The sequence below is a fragment of the Trachypithecus francoisi genome, unplaced genomic scaffold (genome assembly GCF_009764315.1).
Source record: "Trachypithecus francoisi isolate TF-2019V2 unplaced genomic scaffold, Tfra_2.0 Lachesis_group3, whole genome shotgun sequence".
In the NCBI taxonomy this organism is placed as follows: domain Eukaryota; kingdom Metazoa; phylum Chordata; class Mammalia; order Primates; family Cercopithecidae; genus Trachypithecus; species Trachypithecus francoisi.
Genome location: NW_022681468.1, coordinates 42,421,781 through 42,447,533, shown reverse-complemented (window position 1 = coordinate 42,447,533; position 25,753 = coordinate 42,421,781). Strand labels below are relative to the sequence as shown.

Sequence of the window (25,753 nt, the reverse complement as noted above, 5' to 3'; positions counted from 1 at the left end):
AAATCGTATTTATGTTAGAGGAATATGAATCTATGTAATATCTGTATTTGGTCCTCTTGCAAATACAAGGCATGCAAATGTTGATTCACCAACCTGCCAAATATATTTAAAATATTACAGTACAAAATACTACTCTAGATGCTGTGATTACATTATTCACATGCTTTGCCCTCAAGTTGCACACCAAAAATAAAAAGAACAATGCACAAAAAAGAATTACAATAAAACAGTTAATCAACAAGCTCAAGAAACTACTTCTCTAAGTTTACTGAAGTTTTGAGGCAAAAACACCTTGTGCCTAGATGGCACAGGTGCCAATCAGGGTGCAGGTTAGGGCTGTTTCCACTGGCAGGTCAGCCACCTATCCTGGAGAGAATATCACTGAGCTGTATTTTTGGCTGGTGACTTTCTCTAATTCATGAGCTGCTCTTTTAAAATGACAGTTCTCTCTTCCTGTGTTTCTTTTAATTAACAACCCTGTGGAGTATTTCTCATTAAAAATGAATTTTACCTTTACTATGAAATGTCAAATATGAATAAAATGAGCAACTTTTCTTGTAGGGAATATGATTTTAAAAAGGTATCAGTTCACCTTTTTCTTGACAAATCTGACTAGTGGAATGAGCTTGTTGAAGCAATATTTCTCTTTCTTTCCATATCAGTGGCCTCTCTTTATTATGTTCTTTCACAAGCAGATAAATGGAAGCAAATAATGTTTCTAGAAAAATTAAGTCCTTCAAACACACTATCATGTTAAGATACTAGGATTACAGGCATGAGCCACCACGCCCGGCCTGTTTGCTTTTTTATTTACAGCCTCAAACTAAATTTGAATTGCACTTTTAGAAGTAGAAGGCAACTACATTTTGATTTCATAAAATTTTGATCTTAACATGATAGCCGAGGCAGGTGGATCACTTGAGGTCAGGAGTTCAAGACCAGCCTGGCCAACATGGTGAAAACCCATCTCTACTAAAAACACAAAAAATTAGCTGGGCGTGGTGCCATCTGCCTATAATCCCAGCTACTCAGGAGGCCCAGGTAGGAGAATCACTTGAATCCAGGAGGTGGAGGTTGCAGTGAGCTGAGATTGTGCCATTGCACTCCAGCCTGGGCAACAAGAGTGAAACTCTGTCCCAAAAGAAAAAAAAAAAGCAAACTCATCTCTTCATTTACAAAATTACTGGGTTAATACTAAGCACAGATCGGCGAAGCTCTTTGCCATTTTTCCCAATGCTTCCCCTGAGTGTCTCCCATTAACTGGAACATATTTGTATAATAACTCTATTTCTATAGCCACAATGGCATGGTTATAAGGACAGCATCTCAGCAGATAGCAGGGTTCTCAGCCAAATGATAGATATAATTCAGGATGAGCTTAGAACTTGTAGTTAAAGTGCAAGCTTTAGGTCAAATTAAATCAACTAATGCTAATCTTAGCACATGCAGCAAAATAGTATGGAAGTCTGTTCATTAACCTAAGTTAGAGAAATGCAATTCATGAACTAAAAGTGTCAAGACCCTGACTTAACATCACAACCCCTACCTGTTCACTTAAGATGTATCATTAGCCAAATAATTTAACAAATGTTAGTGAACACTGTTAAGATATTACTCATAACAGAGGTTATGCTGAATGTGTGGAGTTTTTAGAAAATTGGAATTAGATACTGTTTTGTGTTAACAGGAGAGAAAAAGGGCATTTCCTTTGGGAAGACTCAATATTATCTGAGGCAAGTGTAGAAGTGTTTATTTCTGCAATTGCAAGCACATTGCATTGCTGTATATGAAATTCCTTGCCACTAAACGTTACATTTAGCTTGTAAGAGGGTGATTCTGGTTACAGGAAAGGGGTCCCGATCCAGACCCCAAGAGAGGGTTCTTGGATCTTGCACCAGGAAGAATTCAGGGCGAGTCCACAGTGCTAGGCAAAAGCAAGTTTATTAAGAAAGTAAAGTGGTGAAAGGACAGCTACTCCATAGACAGAGTAAGATGTTCCTGAAAGTAAAAGGAGGCACGCATCCACCCTAGGTACAATTCTGGTATATATTGGGAGATATAGTCTGCTACAAGGGTTTGTGATAAAGGATTCATTTTCTTAATTACTATATTTTGCAAGAATCGATATTATTATCTTTAAAGGGAAATTAGGAATGTCTTTGTTCTCCAGATATTGGGATATCTGGACACTCCCAAGTCTGGGTCTGTTTAGTAAACATTATTAATTTGTACCCTTAACTGTGAACATCTAGAGGCTCGGAATGCTTACCTTTCTGAGGATGCAGTCCAGCAAGTCCCGGCCTCATTTTCCCAGCCCTTACTCAAGATGGTGTCACTCTGGTTCAAATGCCCCTGACATATCTCCCCGCTTCCTTTACAAGAGGACCTTAATCCTAAGGGTTGCAGAGGGATGAAGATCCATCTTCTGTAACTTCTTCAGGCTGAATAGTGGTGATGATATTCCTGCCTAACTATGGTCTCTTGCATTTAAGGTAGAGAGTAGCTGAGTCAGAGAGCGTTGGTATGGAAGGTCGTTCATAACTGTGAGTTCCGACAAAAAAAAATCATGTGATATCTGGAAGATTAATAAGTGTCCAATTTAAGAAAGCATTGAGTGAACTTGTCCTGCATTCCTACACAAAAAGTATAACTGTAATATATTCCACAAAAGCAAAGTAAAATAAGTAAAATCATTCCAAGTAAATTAAACAGGAAGGCTTTCCAAGAACTGGGCAGTTGTTGGAACTAAGCCAATATAGGGTCAACTGATAGCGCATCAATGGCAGAGATATGAGTGTCTAAAGTTTTCATAGCCTGGGTGATATTATTTGAATAGTCTGGAACATACACGCAACATTCGGCTTTGATCAAAGCACAAGTTCTCCCTGGAGCTGCTATTAAAATGTCCACATACCCAACAGTTCGTTTACGTAGAGAGGCTAAAGTCTGTGCCCACTCAGTAAATAAGTTACTCTCTGCCTAATTCCAACTTATATTGCAAAGTAGAATGTCAATCCATATCTTTATGTTACCCATCCCTTTCATTTCTTCTGAACAGGAGTTGAAGGTCACTGATTGGCTCACAGGAATAAATGGGATCAGTCTCTTGTGTTCCATTGGTCTGTGGGACTTCATAAGAAATGGGTTTAATTCGAGATAAGTAGACCCACCTGTTTATTCCCAGAAGTTTAACTGCAGTTGGGGTACTAAGGATAACTTGTTAGGGTCACCTCCATTTTGAGGAAAGTTGATCTGCTAGGGATCCTTCCTTCCAAGTTTTTAATAGGACCTAGTCTCCCAGCTGTGTTGTAACAAGATTCTCTTCTTTAGTAGGGGAAGGGAGTCTTTGATTTCCATATTCAAGAAGTGCATTTTGCACTCATCCTAAGTTGATCACATAATTCTGTAGCTTGAAAGTATCTATGTCTATTAGGAAGTCTGTAGTTAAGAAAGGCCTTTAATCCATTATTTCAAAAGGGCTGAGCTGCAGATTTCCCTTAGGGTCCACTTGAACCCTTAATAAGGCTATAGGTAATAAAGACAGTCAGATTTCTGATGTCTCTCGGCACAGTTTAGCAAGAGTCCCTTTTAGAGTTTGACTGGCTCTTTCCACTTTCCCCAAGACTGTGACCTCCATGCCAAGGGAAGGCAGTCCTGAATTCCTAGGGCTGAAGATATATTTTGGGTAATTGGCGCTGTGAAAGATGGGCCATTATCACTCTGTAAGCTCTTAGGCAGCCCAAATTTAGGAATTACTTCCGTTAGCAGTTTACAAATCTCAGTTACCTTTTCAGACTGGGTAGGAAAAGCCTCGATCCAACCCCAACTGGTAAAGATGTCAATGAACTAATAATATTTAAATAAATATTTAAATATTTAAATAGCTTACATGGGAGCATCTGAGTATAGTCTATTTGCCAATCTTCACCAGGATACGTTCCCCTATGCCGAACAGGCCTTACTAGAGGAATAGATGAAGACTGGTTTATTTGGGTTATTCCAGACGCATAGTTCACAGGCCCTAGTTACCTGCTTTACTGTTTTAGGTAAGCCTTTTCATATAAAAAGCTTTTTTCCTAAAAGAAGACATTAGCTGAGACAGGGAAGCTCTTCCCAAATGAGTAGAGTCATGCAAATGCTTAACTATTTTCCACTGATTAGTACCTGGTATTAACAGTTTGCTGTCATTTACAAACCAGCCAGAAAGCTCTTGAATTAAGCCCTGGCCATTAGCCCATTCTTGTTCCTCTTTTGTATATCCAGGGTCTGTCATTGCCCTGGCTGAGGGCACTAATATGCTGACAAGTCCAACTGGCTCCTTTAATGCCAGCCTGAGCAGCTGCATCTGCAGAGGAGTTTCTCTCAGCCACATTAGAGTCTCCTTTTTGATGTCCTCTGCAATGGATTACAGCTACTTCCTTGGGCAGCAAAACAGCATCTAACAGATTTAGAACTTCTAAGTGATGTTTTATAGGGGAACCCTTAGCAGTTCAGAATCCCTGTTCTTTCCAAATAGCAGCGAGAGCATGAAGTACCAGAAAGGCATAATTAGAATCAGTGTAAATGTTAACTCTTAAATCCTTTCTCAATTGCAGGGCTCTAATAAGAGCTATTAATTCTGCCTTTCGAGCTGAGGTAGAAGCTGGTAAGGCCTGAGATTAAATTACCTCATGTTAACTGACAACAGCATACCCAGCTCTCCTGTTTCCCTGGTGCACAAAGCTACTTCCATCTGTAAACCATTCTACCTCAGGATTACCTAGAGGCTCATCCTTTAAATCCAGGGGCTGGAGTAAACTTGCTCCATAACTTGTATACAAGAATGATCTAGGGTGCCTGTGGGTTTAGGCAAATAGGTAGCTGGATTCAAAGTTTGACATACTTTAAGTGTTATATAAGGAGCATCTAGCAACAAAGCCTGATATTTACTCACAGAAGAGAAGGAACAATTTCTGCCTGTTGAGATTTCCAAAAGATACTACTGTTTGCAGCTAACAAATCCCTTCCCAAAAAGGGGTGGGGCATTCAGGAGAAAACCAAAGTCCTTGAAGAGCAGCTTAAAGGATAGGTAAAATGACATCTATGGGCTTTTCCATCTGTTTCCCTGATCATACAGTTTTGGGGTGACAGACACCCATTATAATGGGTCAAAACCAGAATAAGCGCTTCAGAAGGAAGTTAATATTCTTACCTGCCAAGGCTCCTCTAGAGATATGCCTAGTTGTCCAATGGGAGCTGTGGTAGAAGGTCTCAGGCCCCGTCACTCTTGGACTTGCCTGGCTATTTCGGCCATCATTGGTTCGGGTGCCAATAGCTCCCTTCTGAGAGCTGGGCAATCCCTCTTCCATGGCCAGTTTTCTTATAGTGTGCACACTAATTCATGCCCAAGACATGGTGACTCAGCCATCCAGCTTTGGCCTTCCCACCTTTCAGCTTCCCTCGTTCAGGCCAAGAGCCAGGAGGACAGCCTCATGTGGGGGATGAGCTTAAGGCTAGAGTCAAGAGCTGCACCTTGTGGGAGGTCCTTCTTGTTCTTTCTGCCTCCTCTGCTTTGTCCCTGTTATTAAAAACTAAAATGCCATATCCACGAGCTGTTCCATAGGAGTTTGGGGACCCATAGCTGCTTTTTGTAGCTTCTTACAGCTATCAGGGGCAAATTGGGTTATAAAATGTACTCCCAAAAGGGTCTCTCCTTCCTTTGAGGCAGGATCAGTGTTAGTATATTTCCTGATTGCCTCAACTAAATGCCCTTGAAACAAAGCTGGATTCACATCTTTGCCCTGAGAAACTTTTTAAACCTTCTCATCGTTAACAGGCTTTTGCATACATTTCTTCATCCCTTCCAACCAACAAGTGACCATAAAATCTCTCCTGCCCAAGTCCTGATTGCCCCTTTGATAGTTCCACCCTGGGTCTTGATCTGGAACTGCCATACCTCTTGCCTGATAATGTATATTATGGTTTGGGTTGCGAACCAATACCTCATCTGCATGGGTCCTAATTGTCCCCGAAATGCATTGTTTCTCTTCCACTGTATAACATAGAGACAACAAAACATGCAGATCCTACCAAGGAGAGACCCCTTCTGCTTGAGAAGAGGAGAGAAAAGAATGAATGAGACTTTATTTTGCAGCTTATGTACCAGCTTGAACACAGTGAGGAATAGCATCAAGCAGACTCTAGGGGTCCCAGATTGCAGACCTCTGGCTATCCTGACCCAGAGGGAATCCTTCTGTCCTAAAGGGTGAGTTCTGGGCCTAGCAGCATTCAGCACAAGCTGAATGAAGAAACCTTGGGCCTTAAGAAAACATTGGAGGTACCCTGGTAGCACTTCCATAAGCATTAAGACCATCCAAGAAAACAAGACTAATATGGTTTGGCTCTGTGTCTCCACCCAAATCTTATCTCAAATTTTAAACCCCATGTGTTGACAGAGGGACCTGGTGGGAGGTGATTAGATTATGGGGGCAGTTTCCTCCACACTGTTCTCATGATGGTGAGTGAGTTCCCACAAGATCTGATGGTTTAAAAGTGTTTGGCAGTTCCTCCTCCCTCTCTCTCAATCCTGCTACCTTGTGAAGAAGGTGCTTGTTTTCCCTTTGCCTTCTACCATGATTGTAAGTTTCCTGAGGCCTTCCCAGTCATTCAGAACTGTGAGTCAAATAAACCTCTTTTGTTTATAAATTACCCAGTCTCAGGTAGCATCTTTATAGCAGTGTGAAAACAGACTAATACAATGACTTCACCAAACGAACTGAACAGGAAACCAGGGACCAATCCCAGAGAGACAGAGATATGTCATCTTTCAGAAGGAGAATTCAAAATAGCTGTTTTGAGGAAACTCAAAGAAATTCAAGATAACACACAGAAAGAATTCAGAATTCTATCAGATAAATTTAACAGAAATTTAAAAAATTAAAAAGAATCAAACAGAAATTTTGGTGTTAAAAAATGCAAATGGGCTGGGCGCGGTGGCTCAAGCCTGTAATCCCAGCACTTTGGGAGGCCGAGACGGGCGGATGACGAGGTCAGGAGATCAAAACCATTCTGGCTAACACAGTGAAACCCCGTCTCTACTAAAAAATACAAAAAACTAGCCGGACAAGGTGGCAGGTGACTGTAGTCCCAGTTACTCGGGAGGCTGAGGCAGGAGAATGGCATGAACCCGGGAGGCAGAGTTTGCAGTGAGCTGAGATCCGGCCACTGCACTCCAGCCTGGGCGACAGAGCGAGACTCTGCCTCAAAAAAAAAAAAAAAAAATGCAAATGACATACTGATGAATGCATCACAGTCTCTTAATGGCAGAATTGATCAAGCATGAGAAACAACTTAAAGACAGGCTATTTGAAAATAGACAGAAGAGAAAAAAAAGAAGGAAACGTGACTAAAAGTATAGAAAATAGCCTCAAAATGGCAAATCTAAGAGTTACTGGTCTTAAAGAGAAGGTAGAGAGAGAGAGAGGAATAGAAAATTTAAAGGGATAATAACAGAGAACTTCCAAACCTAGAGAAAGATATCAATATTCAAGTATAAGAAGGTTATAGAACACAAAGCTGATTTAACCCAAAGAAAATTACCTCAAGGCACTTAGTAATCAAATTCCCACAGGTCAAGGGTAAAGAATGGTTCCTAAAAGCAGGAGGAGAAAAGAAACAAATAACATACAGTGGAGCTCCAACAAATCTGGCAGCAGACTTTTCAGTGTAAATCTTATAGGCCAGGAGAGAGTGGCATAATATATTTAAGGTACTAAGGAAAAAAACTCTTTTATCCTAGAATAGTATATCTGGCAAACATATCCTTCAAACATACAGGAAAGATAAAGACTTTCCTAGACAACAGAAGCTGAGGGTTTTCATAAATACCATATCTGTCCTATAAGAAATGCTGAAGGTAGTTCTTCAATCTGAAAGAATGGAACATTAATGAACAATAAATAATCATCTGAAGGTACAAAACTTACTAGTAATAGTAAGTACACAAACAAATATAGAATATAATAACATTGCAATTGTGCTGTGTAAACTATTCATATCTTAAAAAGATGAAAGCATGAAACATTCTAAAAAAAACTACAACAACTTTTCAAGACATACACAGTAAAATAATATATAAAACAGAAACAACAAAAAGTTGAAAAGCACAGAGATGCAGTTAAAGTACAGAGTTTTTATTAGTTCTCTTTTGGCTTATCTGTTTGTTTGTTTGCCATCAGTATTAATTTGTCATCAGTTTAAAATAATCAGTTATAATATATTATTTGCAAGCCTCATGGTAACCCCAAATCTAAAAACATTCAGCAGATACACAACAAATAAAAAGCAAGAAATTAAAATATACCATCCAAAAAAATTACCTGTACTAAAAGAAAGAGAGGAAGGAAGTAAAAAGGAAGATAAACCAGAAAACACATAACAAAATGGCAGGAGTAAGTCCTTACTTATCAATACAACATTAAATGTACATGGAATAAACTCTCCAGTCAGAAGACACAGAGTGGCTGAATGGATAAAAAAAAAAAAAAACAAGATCCCTGATCTGTTGCCTATAAGAAACATACTTCACCTATAAAGACACAAATAGAATAAAAATAAGGGGTAGAAAATGATAATTTCATACAAATGGAAATTTAAAAATAATAGAGCCAGGACTGCTGGCTCATGCCTATGATCCTAGAACTTTTGGAAGCTGAGTTGGGCAGATCACGTGAGGTCAGGAGTTCATGACCACCCTGGCCAGCATGGCACAATCCCATATCTACTAAAAATACAAAAACATAGCCGAGCATGGGGGTGTGCAGCTGTAGTACCAGCTACTTGGGAGGCCAAGGTGGGAAAATCGCTTGAACCCAGGAGGCAGAGGTTGCAGTGAGCTGAAATTGCTCCACTGCACTCCAGCCTGGGTGACAAAGCGAGAATCTGTCTCTAAAAATAAAATAAAGTAAAATAAAATAAAATAGAAATAGCTATACTTATATCAGACAAAATAGGCTTCAAGATAAAAACTATACAAAGAGACAAAGAAGGTTTATAAGTGCCTACATCAAAAAAGAAGGCAAACTTCCCATAAACAACCTAATGATGCATACTGAAGAACTAGAAAAGCAAGAGAAAACCAAACCAAAATTTAGTAGATGAAAAGAATAATAAACATCATAGCAGAAATAAATAAAATTGAAACAAACAAAACAATACAACAAATCAATGAAATGAAAAGTTGGCTATTTACAATGATAAACACAATTGAGAAATATAAAAAAGAGGGAAGACCCAAATAAATAAAATCAGAGATGAAAAAGGATTCCATCTCAAAAAAAAAAAAAAGTTACAAACAGTTAATGAGACCTAGTATTTGATAGCACAACAGGGTGACTATAGTCAGTAATAATTTAATTGTACATTTAAAAATAACTGAAAGTATGATTGGATCACTTATAATAGAAAGGATAAATGCTTGAGGAGATAGATACCCCACTTACCCTGATGTGATTATTACATGTCGTATGCCTGTACCAAAATATCCCATAAACCCCATAATATAAATACCTACTATATACCCACAAAAGTTAAAAATAAAATTCTTTCAAAAAAAGAACCATCCAAAATTATCCCAGTGATTTGTAGAATTTTAAAAAATAAATCAAATTCCTCTTTTCCCTTTTCCTGCTACTCTCCTCTCAGTACTTACTTCCCATGGATATCAATTTCTACCACCAGAAAGGGAAGCAGCTCACACTGCTTTAAATTAAGAACTCTGTAATATCATTATGCATTTAATCAGAAAACGTCACTGAAGTGCTGGTGTAGAAAGAGCAGTTGGATATATGGGATAATAGATGTCTCTTTAAGAACGTAACTGCCAGTGCATGGGGATACATCATCTGTTCAGCACAACATGACCCTACAAAGCAACATACAGTAAATTCCAACCAAATGTTACAGCAATTGGTTGTAGTGCAATTGGTTGTACGTTAGTATGGAAAAAGGAGAGTCATGTGGAGCTGGAACACATGGGGAGGATAACGGACAGTGTAGGTAGAAGACACTCCTCGAGGAGGGAGCTAGACATAGGATAAGATGTTTGGTTTATTTTATATGCTAGCAATTCAAGGCACACAGACATTTTTGCTTATAACAAATGCTTTTCCCAAGTTCTCTTCCATTTGTTTAAATCCTGATGATTTTATTGTCCTGTATTTCAAAGACATGATCTCAAATTTTTAGTTCTGAAAACAAAAGTCTTCATAACTCAATAAAGGAATACCTTTGCTCTTGATCCTCATTTAAAACAATGACTTTTGTTGCTATATGGATGGCTATGTTTTGTCTTTATTATAGTCCTGATCACTTGTATTAGTTTGACTTATTTTGGTAAGATATTAAATCTATCTCTGACCTTCTTTTATCAAAATTAGTCAGCTGTGTTTTTGACAAGCTGAAGCACACCTGAGGATTGAATAGTCCCACTGTCTGAAATCCAGATTAGAGTAGCAGTTTTCTAAATTAGGCATATTTTTCTGAAGAGACTTTGAAGAAAATGAGAGAATACTTAGATAATTTAAAATCCTGTGGCATCAATTATGAATTTATTTCTGGGGTATGGCTATTTGATTATGGAAAATACTGAGGTGCCTGTGCCTGCAGTGTATTAGTACATTTGTCTTATAACATTTGCTCAAAAGTTGATAATTCAAATCCTTTATATTCCATTTGATATCATAAAGCTGGTTTACCCTCCAGGCATAGGGTATACTTTTTAATAGTTACATTTGTTTAAGTCTTTTCTGCTGACAAACTTGTCCTGATTGAATTTTTGAACTTCTATAGTCCTTTCTTTCTCTCTCTCTTTCAATATTATCTGATCATCACCACTGTTACCAACCTCCATAAAATTGCTGGTTCAAAATTTAAAAGAGCTCTTTAAAGGAGCAAGCCAATGCTAGAATGACTTAGGAACCCAACAACAGAGATTTTTCAGCTTTGCAAAATTACCAAATCCAAATCTACTTTCATAGTTTTTTCACCAGAGCAAACATCCATTTTGTGACTTTTTTTACAAACACTTTGAAGAAGCCAGCTTCACCTGAATGGCAGGGATAGGCCCATGCCAGGCACTTTTCTCCCCACCTGCCTCCCCACTCCCAACAGCTTACAGGGAAAGTCTTCCCAGAGTGTGATTTCAATAACAAGTCACTTGGTGACTCTCAGGTACAGAAATATTGCTATTTAAAAGCTGCCAGTCAGCCTCATTTTGTGGAGTTATAAATCCAGGAGGCTGGATCTGATTTCTCCTGCTCACCTTTGCTGGCACAGGAGACTCTCTGATGTGTACTATCACACTCAACAATGGCCAAGTAGGTCATTTGACATCCTAGTTTCTGAATTCTGAGCACTAGTAAACACTCTTTTTTTCACACGAGAAGGAGTATATAACTTCCTATCATGGGAAACTAACTTTCAAAGGATCTGTGTTACGTATTACCCATGTAATGCTCTAAGTTATAATACAGTCCATAATCATACCTAACATGGTTGCCGAGGTACCAGTTAGAAAAGGAAGCAAATTCCTGGTCAGGGTCCAATGCTCTGTACTACCTCTGTGTGCTGTCATTAGGGAAAATTGGCCTCTTCTTACATGCAGAATTAGCAATTTTAGCTTTTACTTGCAGCTTCCATTCCAGATTGAGTTTCCTAAGGGACTGCGTCTCTGAACTTCTACAGATGACGTCACTCTCTAGAGGACAAAAGTGTGAACACAGAACATCTCCGAGTGAAATCAAATGTCAACTTCTAAAAGTGTTCGATGATTGAATCAAGTACAACCTGATTCAGAGAGAAGACACAGAAAATGAATGACTTTTTCCAAGAGAAATTACTATAGCCTTGTTGGGTCATCTGAGTGTCTCTGGCTATTTAGTAGAATTGCTTGATTTGATTCCTTTAGAAAAAGATCACCTGACTGGAAGGCAAAATCTATGAAATGCACCTCCCAGATGGGGAATAAAAAAGACATTGCAGCAAGGCAGATGTTATTTTGGTGAGAATAGGCCGAGACGGGCGGATCACGAGGTCAGAAGATCGAGACCATCCTGGCTAACACGGTGAAACCCCATCTCTACTAAAAAATACAAAAAACTAGCCGGGCGACGTGGCGGGCGCCTGTAGTCCCAGCTACTCGGGAGGCTGAGGCAGGAGAATGGCGTAGACCCGGGAGGCGGAGCTTGCAGTGAACTCCGTCTCAAAAAAAAAAAAAAAAAAAAAAAAAAAAAGAATTCAGTCTAGCCACAGAGTAGCTATTTTCTCATTTGCAAAATGTATATAATGCTTTAAAGTCCTTTCTGTCATATAGACATTCATATGTATTATTACAACATTTATTTTATTTTTTTCACAGGCTGAATTCACCATAAACACCTTGAAATCCCTCCTTTGAATAACCAAAGGCTCCTCAAAAGATTATGGTCTGCTGGGCAGGGTGTCTCACACCTGTAATCCCAGCCCTTTGGGAGGCCAAGGCAGGCAGATCATCTGAGGTCAGGAGTTCAAGACCAGCCTAGCCAAATGGGGAAACCCTGTCTCTACCAAAATTAGAAAAATTAGCTGGGTGTGATGGTGGGCACTTGTAATCCCAGCTACTCTGGAGGCTGAGGCAGGAGAATCACTTGAACCTGGGAGGCGGAGGTTGCAATGAGCCAAGAACACGCCACTGCACTTCAACCTGGGTGACAGAATGAGACTCTGTCTCAAAAAGAAGAAGAAAAGATTATGGTCCATTGTAATGTGTTCCAAAGCTACAGCTCAAAATCAGCATGGAAGCTTTTCAAATACATGTCTGTTGAGCTTCTATATTTTTTTCAGACACCTCAGAAAACAGAAAAAGCTGAGACAATAGATTCTATTCAAAAAGTGAAGGGAAGAAATCCCTAAAACGACAAACTATATGATCAAATTTAGATGTTGCCTTGGGGGTTGGGGAGGGAAGAACTCCCAAAAGAACTCTGGCTAAAATACATTATAATACAAGTCTATAAAAAGATTCAAACTTAATATTGCACATCATTATATTATATATTCAACTGCAGAGAAAAATTATTTAGTTTTGGTCGGCACAGTGGCTCACACCTGTAATCTCGGCACTTTGGGAGGCCGAGGCAGGCAGATCACAAGGTCAGGAGATCGAGACCATCCTGGCGAACACTGTGAAACCCCGTCTCTACTAAAAATACAAAAAATAATGAGCCGGGCGTGGTGGCAGGTGCCTGTAGTGCCAGCTACTCAGGAGGCTGAGGCAGGAGAATGGCATGAACCCAGGGGTTGGAGCTTGCAGTAAGGAGATCGCACCACTGCACTCCAGCCTGGGCAACAAAGCAAGACTCCGTCTAAAAAAATTATTTACTTTTATTCTAGAAGACAGAAGAAAAAACGAGCCATAAAATGTGGTATAGGAAGAGCCAAAATGGCAGACTAGATGCAGCCAGGAAAAGCATCTCCCACCAAGATACTAGAGCATCAAGAAGACTGGCACACTCTGAGCAGACCTTTCGAAGGATGGCATTGAGAATGGATGGAGGGAAGATGCAGACCCTGGGGTGAAGGGAGAGCAAGCTGGAAATCCTGCATGGGACTGCCAAGCACTAGTATTCATTCTTGGCCCCCCGCAGCTCCTGGGGAAAAGGTAAGTTAAATAGGTGTAGAGTGGCCCATTCTTGCCATGGACCTCCAGAATCCTAGCTTCAGGAGACCCCACAATCCATGGATATTCAGCTGACAGAGACTGCTGCTTGGAGAGGTGGCAGGGACAGAGCACTAGCCTGTGCAGAGCCCAGAAAGTTTGGCTTAGGAAAGTCAGAGAATGGCTGGGGATACCCATTTCCCAAGGCTCTCCATACTCTTCTTGGTGGCTTTGGTCTTTGCTGACTGTCATATCTGGACAGAGCAAGTCTGTCTTGCAGTCTGATCTGCAGTGAACCTTGTCTTCTAGCCTCCCGTGTGGTCCCTGCAAGCCCATGTCCACTTGCAGCATAGCCTTGCATGCCCAAATGGGGCATTTCCCAGCAACCGCTGCCAGAGCTCCTTCACCAGCAGATCCTGCTTAACAAATGGAGAGTTTCAGCAGACAAGCCCTCACCAACCGGCACCCCACAGCAGCCTCCCCACACAGCTTTGCCAGTGTACACTCCACCACAACCTCGCCCCACCACTTCGTTGGTGTATGCATGTGCAAACCTTACCATGCTACCAATGGTGTGCATATGCGCAAACCTTGCCATCGTCACCTCACCCACAGTATGCTATCTTCAAGAGACCCATTCCACATGCAGTGACACCCAGAGGCTCAAAGTAAAGGGACAGAGAAAAATCTAACAAGCAAATAGAAAACAAACAAACAAAAAAACACAGAGGTTGCTATTCTAATTTCAGAAAGAAAAAAAAACAGACTTTAAACCAAAAATAATGAAAAAGAAAAAGAAGGGCATTACATAATTATAAAAGCTTCAAATCAACAAGAAGACATAACTATCCTAAATATACACATACCCAACACTAAGGCACTCAAATTCATAGAACAAGTTCTTACAGCAGTGCAAAGAGACTTAGATAACCACCCTATAATAATGGGAGACTTCAACACCCCACTGATGGTATTAGACAGATCATTGAGAAAACTAACACAGATATTTGGGACCTAAATTCAACACTTGACCCAATGGACCTAAAAGGCATCTACAGAACACTCCACCCAACAACAACAGAATACACAATTCTCCTCATCTGCACATAACACGTACTCTAAAACTGACCACACACTCGGCCGTGAAACAATTCTCAACAAATTCAAAAAAACTGAAAACATATCAACCACACTTTCCGACCACAGTGCAATAAAAATAGAAATTAATACTAAGGTGCTCTCTAAAAATCATACAATTACATGGAAATTAAACAACGTGCTCCCGAATAACTTCTGGGTAAACAATGAAATTAAGGTAGAAATCAAGAAATTCTTTGAAAGTAATAAAAACAGAGACAATATACCAGAAACTCACAGCTAAGGCAGTTTAAAAGAAAAGACTATAGTGCTAAATGCCCACATCAGAAAGTTAGAAAGATCTCAAATTAACAATGTAATATCACACCTAGAGGAACTAGAAAAACAAGAACAACAAACCAACTGCAAAGCTAGCAGAAGAAAAGAAATAACCAAAATCACAGCTGAACTGAACAAAATTGAAACATGAAAAAGCATGAAAGATCAACAAACCAAAAGCTTTTCCTTTGAAAGAATAAGTAAGACTAACAGATCTCTAGCTATTCTAACAAAAAAAGTGGGGGGAAGTTTCAAATAAACACATCAGAAGCAACAAAGGAGACATTAACATTGACCCCACAGTATAAAAAATACATTCATAGGCTATTACAAACACTTTCATGCATACAAACTAGAAAATTTAGAAGAAATTGATAAATTTCTAGAAACATGCAACCTCCCAAAATTAAACCAGGAATACATTGAAACACTGAACAGACCAATAACAAGTTCAAATTTGAATGAGTAATAAAAAGCCCACCAACAAACAGCAGCACTGGACCAGACAGATTCATACCCAAATTCTACCAGACATATAAAGAAAAGCTGGTACCAACACAATTCCAAAAAACTGAGGGGGAGGAACTCCTCCCTAACTCATTCTATGAGGCTAGCATCATTCTGATACCAAAACTTGGCAGAAACAGAACAAATAATGAAAACTTCAGGCCAACATTCCTGATGAACAGAGATGCAATAATCCTCAACAAAATACTAGCAAACCAAAACCAGCAGCACATCAAAAAGCTAATCCATCATAATCAAGCCTTCGTTCCTGGGATGCAAGATTGTTTAAACACATGCAAATCAATAAATATGATTCATTACATAAGCAGAACTAAAAATAAAAACTACATGACCATCTCAATAGACACAGAAAAGACTTCAGATAAAATTAAACATATTTTCATGTTAAAAACCCTCAACAAACCAGACACTGAAGGAAAATACTCCAAAACAATAAGAGCCACTTATGACAAACCCACAGCCAACGTCATACTGAATAGGCAAAATCTAGAAGCCTTTGGCTTGAGAACCAGAACAAGACAAGGATGCCTACTCTCACCACTCCTATTCAACATAGTACTGGAAGTTCTAGCCAGAGCAATCAGGCAAGAGAAAGAAATAAAAGGCATCCAAACAGGGAGAGGAAATCAAACTCTCTCTCTTCATAGATTATATGATTTTATACTTAGAAATCCTATAATATCTGCCCAAACTCTCCTAAAACTGATCAACCACTTCAGCAAAGTTTTGGGATACAGAATCAATGTAAAAAAAATATCAGTAGCATTTCTATATACCAACAATGTCCAACCTGAGAGCCAAATCAAGAATGCAATCCCACTGACAATAGGCACACACACAAAAATAAAGTACCCAAAAATACAGCTAACCAGGGAGGCGAAAGACCTCAACAGCAAATATTACAAAACACAGCTGAAAGAAATCAGAAATCATATAAGCAAATGGAAAAACATTCTACACTCACGGATAGGAAAAATCAATATTGTTAAAATAACTATACTGTCCAATAGGATTTATAGATTCAATGCTATTTCCATCAAACTTCCAATGACATTTTTCACAGAATTAGAAAAAACTATTCTAAAATTTATATGGAACCAAAAAAAGAGGCTAAATAGCCAAAATAATTCTAAGCAAAAAGAATAAAGCTGGAGGAATTGCACTATCTGACTTCAAACTATACTATGAGGCTACAATAATCAAAGCAGCACTGTACTGGTACAAAAATGGACACATAGACCAACAGAACAAGTTAGATAACACAGTTATAAATCCACACCCGTACAACCATCTGAACTTTGAGAAAGCTGACAAAAACAAGCAATAGGAAAAGGACTCCCTATTCAATAAATAGTGCTGAGATAACTCGCTAGCCATATGCAGAAGATGAAAATTGGACCCCGCCTTTTATCATGTTCAAAAATCAACTCAAGGTAGATTAAAGAATTAAATGTAAACCCTAAAACTATAAAAACCCTAGATGAAAACCTAGGAAACACCATTCTGGACATAGGTCCTGGCAAAGATTTCATGATGAAGACTCCAAAAGCAAATGCAATAAAAACAAAAATTGACCAATGGGACCTGATCAAACTAAAGCATCTCAGCACTACAAAAGAAACTATCAACAGAGTAAACAGACAATGTACATAATGAGAGAAAAGTTTTAAAAACTATGAATCTGACGAAAGACTAATATCCAGAATCTAAAAGGAACTTACACAAATTAACAAGCAAAAAACAAACAACCCCATTAAAAAATGAGCAAAGAAAATTTAAGACCTCAAACTATGAAAATACTACAAGAAAATACTGGATAAAATCTCCAGGGCATTGGTCTGGGCAAAAATTTCTTGAGTAATACCCCACAAGCACAGGCAACCAAAGCAAAAATGAACAAATGGGATCACATCAAGTCAAAAAGCTTCTGCACAGCAAAGGATACAATCGACAAAGTAAAGAGACAACTCACAGAATGGGAGAAAATATTTGCAAACTACTCATCTGTCATGGAATTAATAATCAGAATATATAAGGAGCTCAAATAACCCTACAGGAAACATCTAATAATCCAATCAAAAATGGGCAAAATATTTGAAAAGACATTTTTCAAAATAAGATAGACAAATGGAAATCAAGCATATGAAAAGGTGCTCAACATCACTTTGAGCAAATAAAAACTACAATATATCACCCCAGCTAAAATGGCTTATATTCAAAAGACAAGCAATAGCAAATGCTGACAAGGATGTGGAAAAAAGGAACATCTTGAGCACTGTGGGTGAGAATGTAAATTAGTACAACCACTATGGATAACAAATTTGTAGGTTCCTCAAAAAACTAAAAACAGAGCTACCATATCATCCAGCAATCTCACTGCTGGGTATATACCCAAAAGGAAGGAAATCAATATATCAAAGAGATGTCTACACTCCTATGTTTTTTGCAGCACTGTTTACAATAGCTAAGAATTGGAAGCACCCTAAGCATTCATCAATAGATGAATGGAAAAAGAAACTGTGGTATGTATGCACACTGGAGTACTATTCAACCATGATAAAGAATGAGATCATGTCATCTGCAAAACCATGGTTGGAATTGGAGATCATTATGTTAAGTGAAGTAAACCAGGCACAGAAAGACAAACTTGACATGTTCTCATTTATTTCTGGGATCTAAAATGTCAAAACAATTGAACTCATGATTATAGGGAATAGAAGGATGGTGAACAGAGACTGGGATGGGTGGTAGGGCCTGGGTGGGGGTTCTTGGGGATGGTTAATGGGTACAAAGAAGTAGAAAGAAATAAGACCTAGTATTTGATAGCACAGGGTGACTATAGTCAATAATAATTTAATTGTCCATTTTAAAATAACTAAAAGAGTGTAACTGGATTGTTTGTAACACAAAGGATAAACACTTGAGGGGATGGATACCCCATTCTCCATGGTATGATTATTTCACATTGCATGTCTATATCAAAACGTCTCATATACCCCATAAATACATACACCTACTATGTACCCACAAAAAATTAAAAACATACAAATATTTTTTAAATGAGCAAAGGACATGAACAGACACTTTTCAAAAGAAGACATACATACAGACAGCAAGCATATGTAAAAATGCTCAACATCAATAATCATTACAGAAATGCAAATCAAAACTACAATGAGATACCATCTCACACCAGTCGGAATGGCTATTATTAAAAAGTCAAAAAACAACACATTCTGTTGAGGTTGCAGAGAAAAGGGAGCACATATACGTTGTTGGTAGGAATGTAAATTGGTTCACCTATTTTGGAAAGCAGTTTGGAGATTTGTCAAAAAACTTAAAACAGAATTGACCCAGCAATCCCGTTACTAAGTATATATCCAAAGGAATAGATATCATTCTACCATAAAGACACATACATGCATATTTTCACTACAACACTGCTCACAATAGCAAAGACATGGAATCAACCTAAATGCTTATCAGTGGTAGACTAGATAAGGAAAATGTGGTATATATACACATTAGAATACTACACAGCCATAAAAAAAAAAAAGTCATGTTCTTTGCAGTAATGCGGATGCAGCTGGAGGCTATTACCCTAAGTGAATTAATGCAGAAACGGAAAACGAAATACTGTATGTTTTCACTTATAAGTAGGAACTAAATATTGAGTACACGTGGACAATAAGAAGGGAACAATAAACACCAGAACCTACTGGAGGATGGAGGATGAGGATTGTAAAACTAGCTGTTATGTACTATGCTTATTACCCGGGTAACATAATAATCTGTACACCAAAGTCCCATTACATGCAATTTTCCCATGTAACAAACCTGTACATGTACCCCCGCACCTAAAATAAAAGACAATAAGAAAAACAAAATGTGATATGTATACACACAATGGAATACCAGTCAGCCATTATAAAGAATAAAATAATGTCTTTTGCAGCAACACAGATGGAACCGAAGGCCATTACCCTAAGTGAAACAATGCAGAAACAGAAAGTCAAATACCACAAGTTCTCACTTATAACTCATAGCTAAGTAAGGTGTGTACATGAACCTAGAGTGTGGCATGATAGACGTTAGAGACTTGGGAGGGTGCCAGGGTAGGAGGGGGGTAAGGGATGAGAAATTACTTAATTATCACAATGTATATTACTCAGGTCATGGTTACACTAAAAACCCAGACTTTACCACTCAGCCATATACTCATGTAACAAAACTGCACTCGAACCCCTTAAATTTATACAAATTTTTTAAAAAAGTAAAAACAAAGGAAAAGTAAAACAAGACCTAAGTAGTTAGGATAAGAAAATTTGCATGTATCCTAAGTTTAAATCAATGCCAAAAGGCATTAAGGAAGAAAACAATACACACATTTCAGCCTTAACATTAATAAGAACCCTTGCTTTCTAATTCAAAAAGAGTATTTTCCTTTAAATGAAAATGATGTGATAGAGCACATCTTTTATTAATCATATCAAATATTAATTGCTGAGAATTCACAAGTAGTAGACATTTTAGAAACAAACAGTCTAGCGTCCAGCTAAGATGCCTCTAGAGCTATATTACGGTGAGGCAGGGCTCAGACCTAACATAAAAACAAATGTCTCAAATAGATTGCTGAATAGACATTTGCAAGAAAAATAATTTGTAAAATGTCTTTTTACATTATGTTGCTTAAATACTTTTCTATCTATTAAAGGCTTATTTATTTTCTTCTTGTTTACTACTAAAATATGTATTTTCTTGCAATAAAAATAAACTCTGGTTTTAAAACGAAGAGCTGGCAAGAAACCAGACAGTATAATCTATGGTTCAAAATGTTGGTAAATTATGGAATCCAGCCCCAACTTTGAAACTTGTGAAACTGTCCTTAAATAACTGCTTTGGAGGCATATTCAAGAGCAAGAGATCTGTGAACCTCTGTCCTGGTGACTAAATGTGGAAAAGTTTTTATTCCGTCTGGAAGCAGACCAACAGAGAGCCCTAAATAGAAGCAGCTTAAGGGCTTAAAAGACTCCATAATTAGGTTTCTGCTTCATCTAAATGCACATGACAAACTTCAGAAATTGTTGAAGGTCCGCCTCTTTCTACCCGCATCAGTGGAATGTGAGCCAGCGTGGAGTTGAAAAACGGAGATTGCAGGCTCTGAACAGTTATCACCTGTATGGCCATGAGCGAATCATCTTACCTCCCTTAACTCACTTGTCTTACAGGCATGGTGTTGTGCACCCGTAATCCCAGCTACTCAGGAGGCTGAGGCAGGAGAATTGCTTGAACCTGGGAGGTGGAGGTTGCAGTGAGCCGAGATTGTGCCACTGCACTCCAGCCTGGGAGACAGAGCGAAACTTCACCCCCCTACCAAAAAAAAAAAAGTAGCGGTTTTTTTTAAAGTGAGAATTTTTATCTTTCTATGTATTTATACTAACCAGTACAGCAGTATTGACATGTTAACAAAGAGTATATCAGAGTGCAATATTATCAGCAAGACAATATTACTGTATTCAGTAACACTTCTTAAATAATACTCATATGAAAGTTAAATGCTTTCACTAAAATGAGATATTTTACTATGTAGGTGACAGATATGCTGTGGCCACACCAGACATATTGATTCATGCCCAGATTGAGAGTCCTGTCCACTGACTCTGAACACTGCTTATTGCTTGTCTTGTTTTGGCTTCACTATTAGTTTTATCCTGAACCACAATATGAAAAACTAAAATCGATCTATGAATCACATGCAAATTCATGCCACATATTATCCTTCTCTATTAAAAATGAACACAGTCAAGTATTGGATCTTACTGATGATCTTCTTTGAAATGCTTTTATTCTAGGTTAAATAACAGAAATATTACCAGCATGAGATTCCAAGGACTAGATTCCGGTCTCAGCTCTACTGCTAACGAGCTAAGCGAACTTAGGCAATCACTTAATTTCCTGGGTCTGAATTTCTCTCATCTTTAAAGAAAATAAAATGAACTTGGTGATATACAAGACCCTTCCTTATTCTAGAATATTCCTCTATTTGAAATGAAATCCTAACTCCAGTGTCCTTGTCACCTCCTGGAATCCTTCCCTGTGTCTTCCCCTTGGATAAACTGAATTCATCTCCTTTGTGCCCCCTGTGTACTGAGAATAACTCTCTCGTAGCACTTATCTGACTCATGATCTCTCACTAGACCGGAGCCTCCTGGAGAGCAGGCACCTGGTCTTTTATGTCTACAACCCCATGGTCATGGGATAGGGGCTGGATGGATGCATGGCTATATGGTGAGCCAGCCAACGCTTTCTGTGCCACACTTCAACAAAGTGTCTTATGAGAAGACGTACAGAAACAGCAAATAAAATTCTTCTCTCATCCTATTTAAATAGCCAATCTGGAGGAAAATATGTTCTTGCTATCTTGAAAGTGAAGAAAATATTCAGAAATAATTTAACATCTCAGGCATGCTTATTGTAGCCAGCAGTGTTCATGTAACATATATTTTAAGTTTCAAGGAAATGAAATTCACTTGACTGCCTTATGGACAAATATACCACTTATTTTTAAATGGTTCATTCTCTTTTACTCATAAAACATACTGTCTGTAGGTTTCAGCATCTTCTATGGAAAAAGAAGGTTACAACAAAATTACCAATATATCTGCTGATTTGAGGACCTTTGAGGACACAGATTTCCTATCAACCTTTATATATGGTGCATTGGTGATCCTCAAGTCCATGCCAAGGTCGGACAATCCACTAGGCAGATTCATAGAATTCTGCATATCACCATATTCATGGCTATGACTATTGAAGCACAAGATACAAAGAAAATTTAGCAAAGGGAAAAGGGGCATGGGCAAAGTCTGGGGGAAGCCAGGCACAAGCAAAAGCATGACAACACACGAGAAATGCTGTCAACCAGGGAAGTTCATTAAGGACTTGGTGCTTCTGGTTTTGCACTGGAGATGGTCACAAAGGCATCTTCTGCCTGACATATGCCAAAATTCCACACTTCGGGAAGGAAAGTAGATATTCAGCATCAATCCACCTTGTTAGAATAGACAGTTAAGGCACAGAGAGTTACTCATCAGTTAGTGGCGAGAGTCCCCCTGAAATCAAGTTCACAAGAGCCAGCTTTATAAGCAAGTCTTTCAAAGGACAATAGTCATATCTGCTAGGTTAACTCTTTTTTACACAAATGGTAAAAATCATTGTGCAACAAATAGGCAAAATGAGAAGAAGTTAATATTAACTTTAAAAGTCTAATAAGAAGCCTTTAAAATGTAGGTGTCACTTGTGTTACCTTTTTATGTGTGTGTCAAAGAAGGTGTGTTGCTTACCTTCTTTGATGTATACCTAAGAGCTGGTCATCAATTTAACGAATACCATTTTGTCATTCCAGGAATTAGCATCTTGAATTGGTTAAATAAATACAAACATAAAGTAAGCAAATGAGTCAACTTTCCTCTGCTTCTCTCTCATCCCTTTTCTGAATATGTTTAAACTTATTGGAAACTATGGAATTGTGTTCTTATCATTGAAAAATAACCCAACCGGTCCTTTTGCTCAATTCAGTTTAGCTTTTGACTCTCACACATGGGATCTTAATCTCCAATAGTCTGGTGGAGCCTATGTACCTCTCCTCAATAGAATTGCTTTAAATGCACAAAATAAAATACACAGGATTGCAAAGGAAACACATATTAAAATCCTGTCATCAAAATATTTTCAAATAATTTACGGTATAGTAATCTATGTGCTTCTGTCTAGCAGCAGGTCTAATAACCATCATAATTGTTAAATATTAATGAGCATAAATGGCATTTCAAGATATCTTCAGCACGTATGATATATGAAAATACCCATTAATATAATTGCTTTTAGTACTTCTAATAACACTGTAGTTGTCTAGCAACCTTTCCAATTAAAGGAAAAGCTAAATGTCAGTTAGAAAATAGATAAAATTTTTTTCATCAAAATGTACAGGCCCCAGGTAAAAATCTCAGGTTTCTAGACCCATGAGACCAGAAGTTCATTGACTGATTCCACTTAGATCACAAGTTGTTGGACCAAGAGCAACCAGACTTATTTTGTTTGACCACAGAATTTTAAAAACAAATCAAATTAATTACCAAACAAATGTGTTTTCCCATAAAAATGTGCTTCCGGCCTCTTGGAGAAAAAAAAATATGAGGACTAAGCAACACTAGCCCAGCATCCCCACAAGGCAATGTCCTACCGGACTGAGTAACAGCTGTCTCGTTCACATGTGAAATGAACTCTTTGTTTTCACAGTAACTATAAATCCTTCCTTACTCTTTCATGCTATCTGCCTGCTTTGTGTAGCTACTTCTTATTGATATTTGTGGCATTTTTCATCTCATAACCCTCTGAATAGGCAGCAAGTAGAATAATAAAGGTGGGGAGATTCTATTTATATGCCCACTGTTGTCCCCATTTAACTTCTTCCAGTCCTCTTTTTTCAACAATTAACCCACTTAAGCCCCCTGGGCAGTCACCTGATTGTAAATAAAGTAATTGAAACACAATCTTGCTCATTTCTTTATGTATTATCTGCAGCTTTGCTATTGACTAAGTTTTATCCCCTCAAAATTCATCTGTGGAAGCTCTTATCCTCAATGTGATGGTATTTGGAGATGGAGCCTTCGGGAGGTAATTAGGTTTAGAAGAGGTCACAAAGTTGGGGCCAGTGCAGTGGCTCACACCTGTAATCCCAGCACTCTGGGAGGCTGAGGCAGGCAGATCACAAGGTCAGGGGTTCAAGACCAGCCTGACCAATATGGTGAAATCCTGTCTCCACTGAAAACACAAAAATTAGCCAGGTGTGGTGGCAGGTGCCTGTAATCCCAGCTACTCAGGAGGCTGAGGCAGGAGAATCGCTTGAACCTGGGAAGCAGAGGTTGCAGTGAGTTGAGATCATGGCACTGCACTCCAGCCTGGGTGACAGAGCGAGGCTCCAGCTCAAAAAAAAAAAAAAAAAAAAGTTGGGGCCCTCATGAGGGACTTGGTGCTCTTATAAGATACCAATGAGCTTGCTTCCTCCCCCCGCCATCTCTCCACCTCCCCTTCTCTCTCTTATGTGGTAACACAGTGAGAAGTTGAATATTTTGCAAGTTGGGAAGAGAACCCCCACCAGGGAACCAAATTGGCCAGTAATTTGATCATATACTTCCCAGCCTCCAGAACTGTGAGAAATAAATTCCTGCTGCTTAAGGCACCCAATCTATCATATTTTGTTATGGTGGCCCAAGCTAAGACAGCTGCTTTCATACTACAGTGGAAAAGTTGAGTAGTTGAGATTGGCCCACAAATCCAAAATTATTTACTATCTGGTCCTTGACAGAAAAAGTTTGCCAGCCCATGCTGTAGTTGTTTGATGGAATTACTAGTTTTAGCTCTAGAATTTTTATATAGAGGGGCTTAAGGATGGGTAGCAGGAGCTATATTTTCACAGTAAGCATCTTATTTTTCCTTAATGAAGATGAAGGCAAGCAGCTAAAGAAGGCTCACTTCCCTCCTTATTGCAGCCATGGAAAGCCATACACGATACAAACCTCTCCTCTGAGCCACTGGATACACCTGTGTGGCCAGAACTGTACCATACCATGGCTGACAACTTGGATTCAAAATCTGCTCCCTTACTTAGCAGAAACACACCCTTAATCAATGGCTATGATAGCTATGAGATATCAATAGCATACTAAAGACATAGTTTTGGTTATAGAATTCACAACGAATGTCCATTGCAATAAATTTTACAATAATAGCAATAAGAACAAAATGTTTTCATTAATAGATCAATTGGAATAAAGTGAATAAGTGAAAAAGAAATTATAAATTGCTGACAGCGTTTCTGTGGAATATTGTGGAAAAGAAAATATCAGCGACTTTGACAAGTTAAAACAACATGGTAGTCTAAAAAATACAGGTTTTAGAATCATAGAGATGAATGCAAATGCAGGCCCTGACTCCTAAGTTATCTGGCAACTAGCTGTTCCAATCTCAGAACCTTAATCTCTTCATGGATGAAATGGAGATTATAGTGCTCTGTTTGTGGGTTGTTGATGTTTAATAAGATATTATAAGTAAACTATGTTGAGGTGCCTGGCTATT

At 38.5% G+C, this 25,753-nt stretch overlaps 1 protein-coding gene across 2 annotated transcripts in view; it reads right to left on the bottom strand.

Moving 5' to 3' along the window:
• The window catches only part of KCNH5 (potassium voltage-gated channel subfamily H member 5), a 351,127-nt gene that overhangs the window by 42,469 nt on the left and 282,905 nt on the right, over window positions 1-25,753 (bottom strand). The window lies entirely within an intron of this gene.